Genomic DNA, 14,980 nt, shown 5'->3' with positions numbered 1-14,980 from the left:
TACAAGGCCATCAAGTCCAACCCCCTGCTCAATGCAGGAATCCAAGTCAGAGTATCCCTGACAGATGGCTGTCCAGCCTCGTCTTGAATGCCTCCAGTGTGGGACAGCCCACCACCTCCCTAGGTAACTGGTTCCACTGTCATATTGCTCTGACAGTCAGGACATTTTTCCTGATGTTCAGCTGTAATCTGGCTTCCTGTAACTTGAGCCCATTATTCTGTGTCCTGCACTCTGGGAGGATCGAGAAGAGATCCTGGCCTTCCTCTCTGTGACAAGCTTTCAAGTACTTGAAGAGCGCTATCGTATCTCCCCTCAGTCTTCTCTTCTCAAGGCTAAACATGCTCAGTTCTTTCAGTTGCTCTTCACAGGGCTTTGTTTCCAGTCCCCTGATCATCTTTGTTGCCCTCCTCTGAACCCTCTCCAGCTTGTCTGCATCCTTCTTAAAATGTGGTGCCCAGAACTGGACACAGTACTCCAGATGAGGCCTAACCAGTGCTGAATAGAGGGGAACTAGTACTTCCCGGGATTTGGAAGCGATGCTTCTATGAATGCAGCCCAAAATAGCATTTGCCTTTTTTGCAGCCACATCACATTGTTGGCTCATATTCAGCTTGTGATCTACAACAATTGAATGGGTAGCAGTGACAGTGGTGAGGAAGTTGGCTCACTGAGGGCATCTTGCCCAAGGGCCCTCCAAAACCCAGAGCTGGCAGTGGGCTATCGTCTGATGGAGTGGGGAATAATCATTAGCATGGTACAGTCCTAACAGAGAACAAGTTGTACTGGATATGCAGCGTGCATGATGTTAATTTGTGTTGCAGACTTTTAGTACTGTCTAGGCCATGTTTTATGCTGGTGTTTGTTTTTATGTTTGCTGTTTTTATGAAGGTTGGCTATTTCATTACTGTAGCAGATTATGCTGCTGATGATGATGATAATGAGAATTTGATGGTTGTAAACCATCTGGGGAGGGCTCTTGCCCTGAAAGGCGGCCTAGAAATATTGTACATAAAATAAAATAAAATTTAAAACTAAATAAATATAAAGTGTGGATATATCTGTGTGCAAGAACTGGGCATCCATTTTGATGCTTAGGATTTGCCTTGTACCTGAAGCCACTGGAGGCTGGGTGGAGGCAGCAGAAAATGTGGCTACTAAAAACAACCTGAAACATTACGATTTGGCTACATTTGAGGCAGAATACAGGCATAAATGATAAGACTGTTGATTTGACCAAATGCTTCTCTACACAAGGCTGTTAATCAGCTGTTAATCTGCTGCATCTACTTTGGTTTTGTCGCAGAATTGAGATTCGGGCACTGCACAAGGAGTGTTTCCTTTCCCGCTTTTCCTCTACGTGGCACTATAGTATAGCGGAATAGTGCAAATACACAAGAGGAAATTGTGCTTTCTTTCTCTTTCGCAATTAAATGCCATGTTTTCTCTCCTCTAAAAATACCTTGTCAGAAAGTGCTGGTTAGACACAGAAGTGAAACTAGAAGTCTCGACATCGTTGAAAGAAGCCATAAACAACTGTGAGTTTGGAATGGCAAGTGCACAATAAATGTCTCATGTAGAAAATCCCCAAGTATGGCAGTTCCCATCTCCTGACTCATGTTCCCCTTATCAGGTATTTTCATATTTGCATGTATTCAGATTAGAGCTGTGCACAAACGGCCTCTCAAAATTCTCCAGCCTATTTGTGGGCAGAGAAATTGGGGGAACAATTTCACCAAATTTCTCCTAGGGGAGGAAAAATTCTCCAACAATTTCTCACAGATACTGCAACCTATTGGTGGGGGTTGTAACACAGATCCTTTCTTTTTTCCTAAGGGTTTTTGTTTATTTCACTGCTTCTGTAGGAGGTAACAGCATCAACTTGAGGCTTCTACTTTTTTGAGGCAGAATTCTGAATTTATTTTGGTGGTATTTTTGAGCTACTCACTGCGAGATGGCCGAGGGTGCTGAGTGTGTTTTCTCTCTCTATTACACATCTTTCCACTGCTCTGCAGCCTCCCAGGCCACCTGCACTTTCTGAACTGAAAAAGCCCCATGGGAAGAATTGCCTCATGATTGCTTTAACTGAAGTGCAGGAAGTTGTGGAGGCTACAAGCTGCCACAGAGATTATAGGTCACTCATGCACACTCCTCAGCCACCTCATAAGTAAGGTAAGCACAAGAACCCTAAACCTAACCCATGAGAATTGCTCCAAAATTTCACGTCCTTTGAATTTCTTTTCAAGAGCAATTTCTTTTCTCCCAAATTGAATGAGAATGGTCGAAAAAATGTGGGAGAATTTTTGGCACAGCACTAATTCAGATCACTCTCCAAAGAATGAAGAAAATGCCCCATTTCCTAGGGCAAGCTGCTGCACACTAAAAGTCTGCCATATTAACAGATATTGTATGTAAACTTGAGAAACTGCCCCAGACCACCCCAAGCGTTTTGTCTTCAGTTTGTGAGCACTTCTGCCACATATTGGGCAAATGACACACTGCTCCCAGTGTCTACTGTGTCTATTATTCTCCCCTACGGATGTTTGCTGAGGCACATGCTTTACTAAGGTCACAAGCCTTGTGTGCAGCTCCCCTCCCATAAATATATGGGTGACAGTATTATCTGGATTTGTAAAGATTCCAGATAGGCTGATTTTGAGCAGAGTTGATTCTACTATCTTTTATCATTTGACAACAACAACTTCCATGTGATAGAATGAGTAGAAATGATAATACAAATGAGCTATAACAGGCTGGGTTCTAATCACATTAACTTAGTTCCTATGAATGGAGAGAGGCACATCAAAAGATAAATTTATCACTTGGCAACTTCCCCCTTAGCTATTTATGAGAACTTGACACCTCTGTAACCAATAAAGACAGACTGACAAGGCTGGAGGTTTCTCGTTATTGTCTCAGTTGTGAATCTCAGTTCTTCTCCGGTTTAACAGCATGGTGTTCGCTTCTGTTTTATGGTGCAATGGAGGGGATTCTTTTAACTTCATTTGAAAATCCCCTTTTAACATGAGGAGAGGAAGTAGCTAGAATGTTACTATTCATAAGCGGCAAATCCAAAGAAGTTGTCCTCTACTAGTTTTCTTTGAATATTGCCCATTATCAGTTTGACAAGTACAAGGTGGTCACTACAAATCAAACTTTGTTACAGTTCCTAAGACTGAATTTCAATGTTCAAGGGTGACAACGGTGAATTCGAGCTATATCTGAATAAATGAAGACTTGCTTATTCCAGCTCTTTCAAAAATACACAACTGCTTGGCTATACATTTGTGAGGATGTGTTTGGTAAGAAGAAATTAGAGGTGGATTATCTAAAGTTTCCCCCAAATCAAGAACTGTTCGTCCAGGAATTCATTTAACTTTGTGAACAATGTGGTCAAATTCTTTTTTCTGCACCCTGCTTTTGATAAGATGGTAGATAATTTTTACTTCACTCTTACTTACTCACTCTTAACAGAGACATCTGTTCCAGAACTTAATAGAACCACAGTATTCTGTGCTGTTAAGGACCAATCTAGATTGCTGAGTTTAGTACTGGACATCACAGTTCAAGAAGGATAATCAAGACAGTGAAGGATCCAAAAGACAAATATCAAAACATTCTAATATCAAATAGTGCTGTTGATCAAATGTTATCCACTATCATAATATAACTTGTTCATCATCAAATACTGACAGAATTCCAAAAACAGTTCTCAGAGGTTAAGTACCATTTCATGTCAATGATTAAATATTGCCAGGTAAAATACCATTCCATGTCAACTATCAACTACCCTTGTGATGTCAAATATCAATTGTCAACTACTGCTGAGCGTTGAAATTGACTATTATAAACAGACAGCTATTGACACTGAATATTCAGCAAATTTTCAATATTGACAAATGAGGATTTAGAAGAGGACAAGGGTAGGGATTTAATTCCATGTTTACTTTTAACTGCTCATGATCTGATGATGAAAGAAAATCTGTGTCCACTGACTGTGTCCATTGACAATTTCCTCTGAAAGTGTTTGCTGTGCTTTGTTCATTTCCTCTTTGACTACATTGCCGTTTGAGCCTAGAATTCACTCACAACCATTTGTTTTCCAGAGAATAAGTATTCAGCTATCAAATACTATGGAAAATTCCAGAGCTTGTTCCAAGAAAATGGCTGTCAGGAGAGAGATCATTGGTGTGTGTGTGGGGGGGGGGGGCTGGAAAGCATGGAGATAGGAAGCCAACTACACTTGCCTGACAGGAAGTCTTGAAAAAGGAGTCACAAGAGAATAAAATATTCAGAGCAAAGAACAGAAAGTCATTCTTGCTAGAGATTATTATGAAAGTCCAGCCCTGACAGGAACCCGAGGCTACTTCTTTCCCGTGTAACACAAATCAACCACACATCAGCCCAATATGGGGACTTTTGTGATGCATAACATCACAGCAGTTAACGTTATTGATGTTCTGTTGATATTAGGTTTAAGACCTTTGAGTTCTCTTTGGAAGACACATGTACCACAGATGCAGCTTTTCCTGTCAGAGGTTTGCTGTGCTCGGGAAACTTGTACCTGCTGAACATTGTTGTACTTCAGGGTTCTAAATGAGGAAGGAGGCCTTGGGCAGAATATTGTGACTGTTCTGTTCATTCAGACTGCAAGACTGTACACATTTACTTAGGAGAAGTCAGTGGAACTTACCTCTAAACAAACATGAACAGGACTGGACAGAGGTTTTTCCTCTTGATCTTGAATGTTTTAAGGAATACAACTTCTGTGGTAAAGGCCAAAATCCTTTTTGGGGCAGGTGGGGCAGGGGGAAGAGATGGTGAAAGACATATTATTGAAATTGTACGTTGAGCTAGTAGCGCTATTTAATTTTTGATCTTACATTTATACTACTCTCAATGTGCTCAGTGCGTAATCAATATTGAGATGTGGAGAGAGGGACAGTTGGGTGTTCTTTGTAAACATGAAAATTCTCTCATTAAAATCTCTAACTCACCCGAACAACACTTTAAATCACCACTTTAAACACCAAATTGCTTATGATGTATACAATTACACACTTAATAACAACTAAAAATTTTCATACCCAATTAATCCTAGCCAGTAAAAGCCAAGCAAAGGAACAGAAGAAGAGCCATGCTTGAGTCAGACCAAGCATCTATCTAGTTCAGCATTCTGTTCACACAATGGCAACCTAACGCCTGTGGGAAGCCCACAAGCAGGATATGAGTGCTGGGCCCCTCCTGGCTGTGCTTGCCAGCAACTGGTATAGAGGGGCATACTGCCTGATACTGGAGGTAGAATATAGCCATCAGCACTAGTAGCCATCGATAGCCTTATCGTCCATGAATTTGCCCAATTCCCTTTTAAAGCCACTCAAATTGGTCACCATCATTACATCTTGTGGTAGCAAATTCCATATTTTAACATTGCACTGTGTGAAGTACTTCCTTTTATCTGTCTTGAATCTCTCACCATTCCACTTCATTCTAGTATTATGAGAGAGAGAGAGAGAGAGAACTGTCTCCCTATCCACTTTCTCGATACCATGCACCAAGCTAAAAAGCCCCCAAACGTAATCTTTCCTCTTAGGGGAGTTGCTCCAGATGCTTGACCATTTTGGTTCCTGTTTTCTTCACCTTAAATCTTACATTCTGAGGAACTGCTCAGAGTATGATGAGTCTCCAGTGGAAGAGAGCCCCACTGCCCCTTCATGTGGACAACATATGAAGGGAGCAACTACTAGTGCTATATAGGAATGGACCACTCCCTGGTACACCTAGAATGTGGATGAGGTTTGGGGTCTGAAAATGGAATACAGGCTGAAATCCTATACACACTTACCTGGGAGTAGGTGCCATTGAATTTTGCTTATGAGACATGTAATGTATATATAAGTAAGTGTGAAAATGTATATACCTTATTAGGAACCTAGAGAAGGGATGGTTTATTGGTCGTTGTACACAATATTGTATTGCTCTTATAGTATGTGTATTTTTTTTAAAGTAAAAAAATAAAAAGAATCCAGTGGGACTTTCTTCTGAGTAAGTATGAGATTGCACTGCATGATTCATATGTATGCAACAGCTCAATGGAAGGCGTGTGTAGCAAGTAAGTGACTATCAGCCTAGCCTACCCCACTGGAGTAGTTGTGGGGAATGAGAAAAGAATTGTAATGCACATTCTAGTCACTGATAAAGTGCTCTGGAAATGACTAATAATCACTTCTCCTTTCATCAGGCTGCAATAAGAGACATGCCCCATGACATATGAAATGATCCCCAGGGAGTAGCTCTTTGGAAATTTCTGTTGCTTCTTCTTTCATTCCTGGCCCCATGACTGGCAGCACCCAGGTTACCCGGTCAACATCTGACCCTGAAGAGATACTGATTTTAATGGAGTTTGAATAAGAGCTAATAAACTTTGAACAGTGTAATATAGAGACAAGTATAAAGCAGAAGGAAGGAAGGAAGGAAGGAAGGTCCAATTCTGGGCCCAACATCCATTAATCCAGTTTCTAGGCAAATTGACTCAAAATCTGCTGTTTACTCAAGAAAGCCAGAATGCACCCTGTTTTGGCAACACCAAACTGTATTGGGACTTACCCCCAGGTAAAGTGTGCATAAGACTTCAGCCCAGATGACTCTCTTGATGACTTTGTTTAAGCAATCAATTTATTTCAAGATACAATCCTCTGCAAGTCAGTAGCCAGCCAGTGAAAAAAGGCATTTGCTTAGGACTAGCAAATCAACTAAACACACTTACCCTTCCCTGACTGGTCGCCCCTCTGAATGTCTGGGCAAAGGGACTGAGGCCTGCCTAGCAGACATGCTGTTTGCCACTGAAGCTCTGCTTAATCTTAAGTGTGAGTGGGGTTAAGCTGTGATTCCTCAGTGCTAAGACATTCTGCACATGTTCAGAGGCACTTCTCTGTATTATACAGGGACTCATTCCTGATATATGAAATAGGACGAGCCAAGCCATGATGAAAAGACTGGAACACTGGCTTGGCCAGAAGCACCCAAAAGACAAAGCTAGAAGTGCCAAGAGAAAACCTCGTGCTCACATGTCAGATTATTCCCACCTGCACTGGCCCTACAATGTGGGAATAAATGTTGGCTGAGCATAGGCACATAATGTGCTTCCCCCTTTCACATGCCCTGTACAGAATATGAACTCCTTTACCTCATAATCTTGTGCAGAAGCAAGCCCCATTATGTTCAGTGGTGTTTACTCCCAAGTATGTATATAGGACTAAGAGCCTAAGTCTCTTAGTTGGTAGCAGCTGCACCTATTTCAGCAACTCAACAGATCTCCCTAATGGCCTGGGAATTCTGGCCCACACATTTTTCAAGCCAGGCTATTCTCTGTCACAAACATACAGGCACCAGTTTTCAGAACACACAATTATGTGATGATTCAGTCAGCCTACACAGATTACTGGACATTGTGCTTGTAGTTTCCTTGGTGTTGTTGCCAAATGGCAACTGGCAGCCATCCAATACCAACAAACCCCTAATAGTGCTGACATAAACTTTGCTGGGGATATTTTCTACTCCAGAAAACAGCTTTGCTGTTTCCGTCACCAGTAACTGGCTCCACCACAGCATCTGGCCACAGCAAATATTTGCAAACACCTTAACAGAAGAACCTCCCATCACCTTAAGAACCTCCTGTCATCTTTCCAGAATTTTCCCCAAATTGAGCTGTTTCCAGATCCATTGCTGACAGCACAAGGGTTGAAAAGTTCAGAAATTAGTGGCTTAAAAAACAAACAAACCCCAAAACAGGACCATGAGGCTGCGAACCTGTCGCAGCCTAGCTGCAAAGAATGTCAGGCTGAAGAGACAAATTCATCAGGAGAGCTTAGCTGGAGCTTTACTGTACTCTGATCAAACTTCTTGGTAGAAGAAAATGTTTAGAAAAACACACTCACCCTCAACTCCACAGCTGATTCGAACAAAATGTGCTGCCTCTGTGGCACCAGAAATGCCTAAAGAGACGGATCCCTTCTCCAAAACTGCCCCTGCCCGTGGGTTACCGAGAGCTCAGGGATAAAACATTCCACACCAGAAACCCTTGCCGGGGTTTTCATTAAAGAAACTCTGCCTTTTTTTGTCTCCCTGTCAGTGATGTCACATCCTGATTGTGTCTAGAGGGCTACAGCTGGCCTTGCAAACATGCCAGCTTTCTTTCACCCTCCCCCAGCTACGCCTCTTACGCTCATCTGTGCAGCCCGCTGCACTATGAAAGATCCTTGGGAAAATCTCTCTCTCTCTCTCTCTCTCTCTCTCTCTCTCTCTCTCTCTCTCACACACACACACACACACACACACACACTGCACAATTTCAACTCTCTCTCTCTCGGCTCCAGATTCGAATGGGAGTTTGAGGCTGCATCATAAATTCCCATACCAAAAGATCAGTGAGGAAACTTAATTCAGATTTCTGCCATTACTCCCGCCGCTCCTCACAAGTTTCAGATCATGAATTTAGCCTTCCATGCACAAACTGTCTTAGGGAAAGTGTTATCTGTCAATCCAATAAAGAAAACAGATAAAAAGATGAAGACCCCACCACCTCCAATTGTCCAGCCATCTCCAGAGGTAAGAGACTTGCCTGTAGACACTACGGTGGGGCAGGAAGAAAAGAATGTGGGTGCACGACTGAGCCCATGCAGTACCAGCTGCAGGTTTGTAGAGCCCTTTGGATAAATCAGTGGGGGCCCCTCCTTCAGTGGGCCAACCTCCAAATCCTCCTCCTCCTCCCTCCATATCATCTTAAGACTCTGACTATCCTGACTACAACATACATGTTCCTGGTGGTTTCACATAGACCCATGGCCTGGTTGGACTCCACCAAGAGAAGAGCCTTGAGTGTGGTGGCCCCCTACCTGTGGAACTCCTTGCCTTTGGAGGTCAGGCAGGCACCAACGTTATGTTCCTTCTAGCGCTTCCTGAAGACATTGTTATTTTGCGAAGTCTTCCTTGAGTGACCAGCCACGGTTTATTAAATTCGGTCTTATCGGAACTTGTTTTTTTTTAATGCTTTAATTAGTTTAATATGATGTTTTATTCTTTTATCTTTGCTGTTCACTGCTCTCAAATCTTTTGATGTGGAGTGGTATATAAATATTGTGAATAAATAAATAATCAATAAACACCCAGCCAGACTCCCCCCGCCCTTGTCAAACTGCTTTTTTGCCTGATGAAGAGATCTGGAGAGCTCGAAAGCTTGCACATTTTTTGTGGTCTTTTGAGTTGGCCTACTAAAGATACTACGTTATATGGATTTTGGAACTACCCATTCAGTTACCTTCTTCCTCTGGGCCCAATCTTCGCCACTATGCAGAAGGAGAGGGCAAGGCAAGTGGGGGCGGGTCCTCCTTTTTCCTTGTTCTTGTCCCCTTTTATGCACCTGGAGAGTGCAGCCCAAGCGTGTGCAGAGGCATCAAGAAGGAAGAGGGCCAGGGCTTGACAGGGGGCAGAGGACACCATGCTGGGGTGCAGGCTCTGGCAGGTGCCTAATGATGCCAACCCCTGACCCTGACCCCTCTGATAACAGTAGAAGATCAGAATGAATTTAGGATGCTTCCACACACTGATAGTACCATCCTGTACATGTCCCCTCAGAAGTAAGCCCACTAAGTTCACAGTGACTTTGAGCCCCTCTTACGCTATCACTGCACACACGCATATACCTGTAGTGCAGGCGCATAGGGAACTGCCGTGTGCAGAAGTCAGGCCATTGGTCCGTTGCTCTCCAGACGTTTTAGACGTCAGCTCCCAGAAGCCCCTGCCAGCATGGCTAATGATCAGGAATGCTGGGAGTTGAAGTCCCAAACGTCTGGAGATCTACTCTACACAGACTGGCAGCAGTCTCAGTCTGGGGTCTTTCCCAGCCCCACTTGGGGATGCCACAGGTTGAACCTGGGACTTCTTGCATGCAAAGCAGGCGCTCTACTGCTGAGGTACAGCCCCTCCCCTAACATGGAACAGAAAGCCAAAAAGCCTTTTGAAATTCAAAAGTACATTCTGTAGAAAATGAGGGCTTCTTTTATTTTACCTTCACCCACGACTACTTAAGTATCACTCTAAAAACCACCTTTGGGCTGGCTCACACAAGCATGCACGTTCAGCACTCGATGACTACAACACCATGGAGGGACATTCAGGTGTGAATAAGGACGGGCCTGCCCTGATTCATCTCTTTTCCCCCTCTCTGGCTTGTAATGTGTGCTACAACACAAGACATGATGGGATGTGGTCAAGCTGGGCACCTCCCTACCCCAACCCAGCCACCGATGAGGGGCAGGGGTGGAGAGATGCACAGAGTGATCACATCACATCACACGTTGTGTTGTAATACACACTGTGAGACATAGAGAAGCAACCGCTGTGTCTTTCTTAGGGCCAAACTACACATTACGTTGGGATTCTGTAACTGGAGATCCCAAAACCCCAATGCAATTTTTCTTCATCAAAAAGCAGCTGAGGAGCGGGAGGGGAGAGTTGGATTGGGGCTATGGTGTGCAGGGGAAGGGAAGGTCCAGTCCTTCCCCCTGCACTACAACCCTGATCCAGCACCACCCCAATTTACAGCATAGGGGGAAATATAAGGCACAATTTTGAGCCTGTATATTTTCCACTCTACTGGTGCTTCCAGGCAAGGCTTTTATTGTGAAATTGCACGGCCTAATTCATGGAATATTATAGGGTTCTAGACATGGTCATCTTCCATTTGTGACTCTTCTGTGCTTCCCTACTGCTTCTTCCATTTTTTCTTGCCACAAAAAATCAATTCAGGGGGGAAAGACGGAATAGGTATACAAGGCCTTCTGACTGGTAGCGCTAGGAGCCTGCTGCCTTGAAGCACCCTACAGATAATAGCCTCAGCGGGGAGATTTTAGTCAGGGAATCAATGTGGGGGCAATCTGAGCAAGGTGATTTTATGCAAACACCCCCCCCACCCCCGCTCTTCCCTGCTGGAGTGAAGAAAGAGCCTCTTCTTACCTGCCACCATAGGTAAGGCAGAATGCTCTGCAGAGGCGTATGGCAAATTTTGAAGCACAGGTGCTCATTATGACAGCCTCCATAGCCACGCCCCCAAGGAGAGTCAAAAAATGTAGGTCTACATTTTGTGTGTGTGTGCAGCTTGATACCCAATCTATTAGGATCAGTTGACACTCATGGTGTAGTGAACTGGCAAAGGGCAACGTAGTAGTTCGCATATTGGACTTTGGCTCGAGAGACCAGAGACTGCATGAGGGAGGGCAAGGGAGACACACAATGGCACCATTCACACGTAATGAGAAGCCACCATGGGTGAATTTCCCCGCAGGGCTTCTTGTCACGGCTGCCATTTTGAATATTCAGGCCACAGTGGGGGCATGCCATAGCTTCTCATTACGTGCAAACCCAAAGATGGTGGGTTGTTAGAGTGGTTGACAAGCCACTTGCAACCCTAAAACAGCCCTGTGTCAATTTTTATGGGGAAATTCACCCATGGTAGCTTCTCATTTCATGCGAACCAGGTCAACATGTCCCAAAACAGTGTAACAACCCCAACATGTACAAAAACAGTGTAACAACCCTCCGCCCCGCCCCTTGCCCAACTCAAGATTTTCTAGGAGTTTATTTGCCCAGACCAAACAGAAACAGTTTATCTTGAAGTCAACAAACTAGTTCTAGCAGTTTTCAACAAGAGCGGGTCTTTTGTAAAGCGAATGGGTCTTAATTGCCCATTCAAGACCGACTCACCCCAAAGTAACAAGGGTAGCTCACAATATATTGTTGCTGGAAAAAATCATTTATCCCCAGCTACTGTGAGGATTACAGCTAAGCTCAGAGGAACAGGGAGGTTTGAAGGCAGGGCCGGGGGCAGAATACATCATTGTCCCTGCTAATCAAGAAGTCCTGGTCTTTCAACCTTGCAAGCCCTGCCTCTGCTACCCCACTGATTAGTCTGTTTTAATGTTGCCTTCTTTGGGCCATTATGATCAAACTGAAACAAAGAATGTTTCCTATTTAATTCATGCGAGGCAACAAGAGATCAACAACAAAGCAGCACAACGCAAAAATCAAGAGAGAGCAGAAAACACAAACCTACCAGGTAAAGGTCCCCATCCCAACACTTCCTCTTGCATTCTAGCACAGTTTAGACTTGACTCCTGAACTGCAGATCAAGCAGTTTAATATGAAACGGAAGGAGGAAGAACTGCAAAGAAGGAAGGTCTATAATTCTTCACTGCCTTTAGGCACTGCTGAGCTTCTGCGGGGCAGGGATGTTGACATTCTGCCTTTGCTAATTTGCTGTTCTCCACAAACCTGCTTCCTCCTCCAAGATGTCTCTTCTTGGGCAAGAGATCCTCAGTTGATTTAAATCAGCACAGCTTCTAGAAAGACAATTTACACTGTTCTGAATCCCTTGGGAGATAATAAATTAAGTGGCAATATTCCTTTGTAACCTCCACAGAACATTAATTCTGCTGGCACTTAAACCTGTTATGGGTTGCCTTTCAGCCAATCTCATGGATGAACCTATAGTGAAATAAATACACATTTGATATCAGCACAGGCTTTAAATGTCTGTGTAGCAGCGATGTCTTCTCATTTTTACTCTAGATGTCTCCCTGTGACATCGAGATGAGGTGAGGCTGTGCAAGTCCTGGATCAGTTCCTAGACTCAGTGACGGGCTGGATGAGGGCCAATAAGCTGAATCCTCACAAGATGGAAGCCCTGTGAGTGGTTCCCGAGTCCAGGAGATAGGCTCATTGCCTGTTCTGGATGGGGTTGCACTCCCTCTGAAAGATCAGGTTCAGAGTCTGGGGGTACTTCTAAATCCATCATTGTCGCTGGAGGCCCAAGTGGTTGCAGCAGCTCGGAGTGCCTTTTACCAGCTTTGGCTGGTTCGCCAGCTATGGCCTCCCATGGACAGGGATAGCTTGGCCACAGTGGTACAGGTGCTAGTAACCTCAAGACTGGATTAATGCAATGCACTCTATGTGGGGCTGCCCTTAAGGCTGGTCCGGAGGTTGGAGCTAGTGCAGAATGCTGCATGCAGCAGCTCAGCTGTTGTCAGGAGCTGCTCCTTTTCAGCATGCAAGTCCTTTACTGAAGGAACTGCACTGGCTGCCTATTTGCTACCAGGCCAGGTTTAAAGTTTTGGTACTAGTGTACAAAGCCCTAAACAACTTGGGACCAGGATGCCTGAGAGAGCGCCTTCTCCTTATCAACCTGCCTGGTCACTAGATGGCACACTTCTGGTGGTTCCGCATGGACCTACAACCTAATTGGAACCCACCTGGAGAAGAGCCTTTAGTGTGGTGGCCCCCTTTCTGTGGAACTCTCTGCCTCTGGAGGTCAGGCAGGTGCCAACATTGTGTTGTTTTTGGCATCTCCTGAAAACATCTTTATTTCAAGAAGCCTTCCTTGATTGACCAGCCATGGTTTTTATTGGTACCCTGTTTTTAAAAAACAGAGAGTTTAATACAGTGGTTTTTTATCTTTTTATTTTGTATTGTTCAACTGCTTCGGAATCTGTCTAGTGTGGAGCAGTATATACGTCAGGATTGATTCTGAGTGTATCGAGATAGTTAGCAGTTCAGTTTCAGAAGGGGAACAGCCAGAACCGGGGGAGGCATCTTCCTGAGTGAGTTCAGATAGGCGTACTTCTCAGGATGCTAACACCCAGATGGCTGGGCCTGAGGTCCTTGAGAACCCAGGAAGAGGAGGAGGAGGAGGAGAGCGCAGGGTGTGACATGAGGGATGCTAAACTGCGGTGCAGAGTAAAGCGGGAAAAGTTAGAGGTGGAGCTCAGATGGTCGACCTGGTTGGTGATGCGTGAGGGTTGACATAGGGAACGTGCCAATATAAATGCTATAAATAAATAAATAAATAAATAGGGTTGGCACAGGAGGCCTAATCCAGGTCTTTAAAAGTCCTCCTATCCCACATGCTAGAGAACCCATTTGGATCAGGAGCCCTGTGCCTTCTCTAGAGTAAAAATGGGGGTGCAGAAGACATAGTTGCTAGACACACATTTAAAGTAGTGTTTATTTTGGCCCACAGTATAGCGACGGCTATACAGTATTTGCTGACGGCTCTTCAGCAAAGGAGATCGTTACCTTGTCATGGTGCTGGAGCTTGAGCACCTCAATGACGTCATGAGTAGGGATGGACGAAAGGGACTTACCTTGTCCCGCAGCTTGCTTCGCGGTGGGGGGGAGGCGCTTCGGTTCTCCCCCCGAAGTTCAGGCGAGGGGGGGAGGCGCCTCGCCTCGCCCGGCCGAAATTCAGGCCGGGGGGGGAGGCGCCCCATCCCTCGCCGGCGAAATTCAGGCCGGGGAGGAGCACCCCGTCTCCCCGGCCGCAAAAAAAAAAAGTAAAAACACACACACACACACACCCGTGATAGGCTACGTAACGATTTGCGTAGCCTATCACGGCTAGATTTCCAAAGTCAGCCGTGATAGGCTACGTAAATCGTCATTTGGCCTATCACGGGTGACTTTGGGAAAAAAAAAAAAGCGCGTATGCAAATGGCGGCGACCCATGGGCGCCGCCATTTGCGTTCCTTATTTTGGTATGTCTAGTCTACATAAAGATTTACGTAGACTACGGCGAAAATAAGGGCAACGCAAATAGCATTCCCTTATTTTCGCCGTAGTCTATGTAAATCTTTACGTAGACTACCCCTGTCCAAATAAGGAACGCAAATGGCAGCTGCCATTTGTGTACGCGCTTCCCCCCCCCCAAAGTCACCCGTGATAGGCTACGTGACGATTTACGTAGCCTATCATGGCTGACTTTGGAAATCTAGCCGTGATAGGCTACGTAAATCGTCACATAGCCTATCACGGGCATGTTTGTTTTTTTTTTTACTGTACTTTTTTATTTTGTAATGGTGGTGGCGGCAGCCGGTCGGGAGACCGGCTGCCACCCCCGCCCCTGCCGAAATGCCGCCGAAACGCCGCCGGGAAC

The 14,980-nt window shown here is 44.8% G+C and overlaps 1 protein-coding gene across 4 annotated transcripts in view; it reads right to left on the bottom strand.

Annotated features, from left to right (window-relative positions):
• MOB3C (MOB kinase activator 3C) overlaps positions 1-12,162 on the bottom strand; it is a 50,137-nt gene extending 37,975 nt beyond the window's left edge. Inside the window, exons 1-2 of one of the 4 annotated variants that reach the window (XM_084852602.1) lie at positions 12,107-12,162; positions 4,691-4,783 (exon numbers count right to left, since the gene is read on the bottom strand). The gene's annotated coding sequence lies outside the window, so the exon portion shown is untranslated. Of the gene's footprint in view, positions 1-4,690; positions 4,784-7,934; positions 8,153-12,106 lie in introns of those variants that run through there. The other 3 variants (XM_084852603.1, XM_084852601.1, XM_084852604.1) reach the window with 3 other exon arrangements.
• Between the last annotated feature and the right edge of the window lie 2,818 nt (positions 12,163-14,980).

The sequence above is a fragment of the Heloderma suspectum genome, chromosome 4, assembly GCF_057233095.1.
Source record: "Heloderma suspectum isolate Gila_16-S chromosome 4, 16-S_ref, whole genome shotgun sequence".
Classification (NCBI taxonomy): Eukaryota; Metazoa; Chordata; class Lepidosauria; order Squamata; family Helodermatidae; genus Heloderma; species Heloderma suspectum.
The sequence above is the reverse complement of the archived record's forward strand: the minus strand, read 5'-3'. Positions and strand labels throughout refer to the sequence as shown.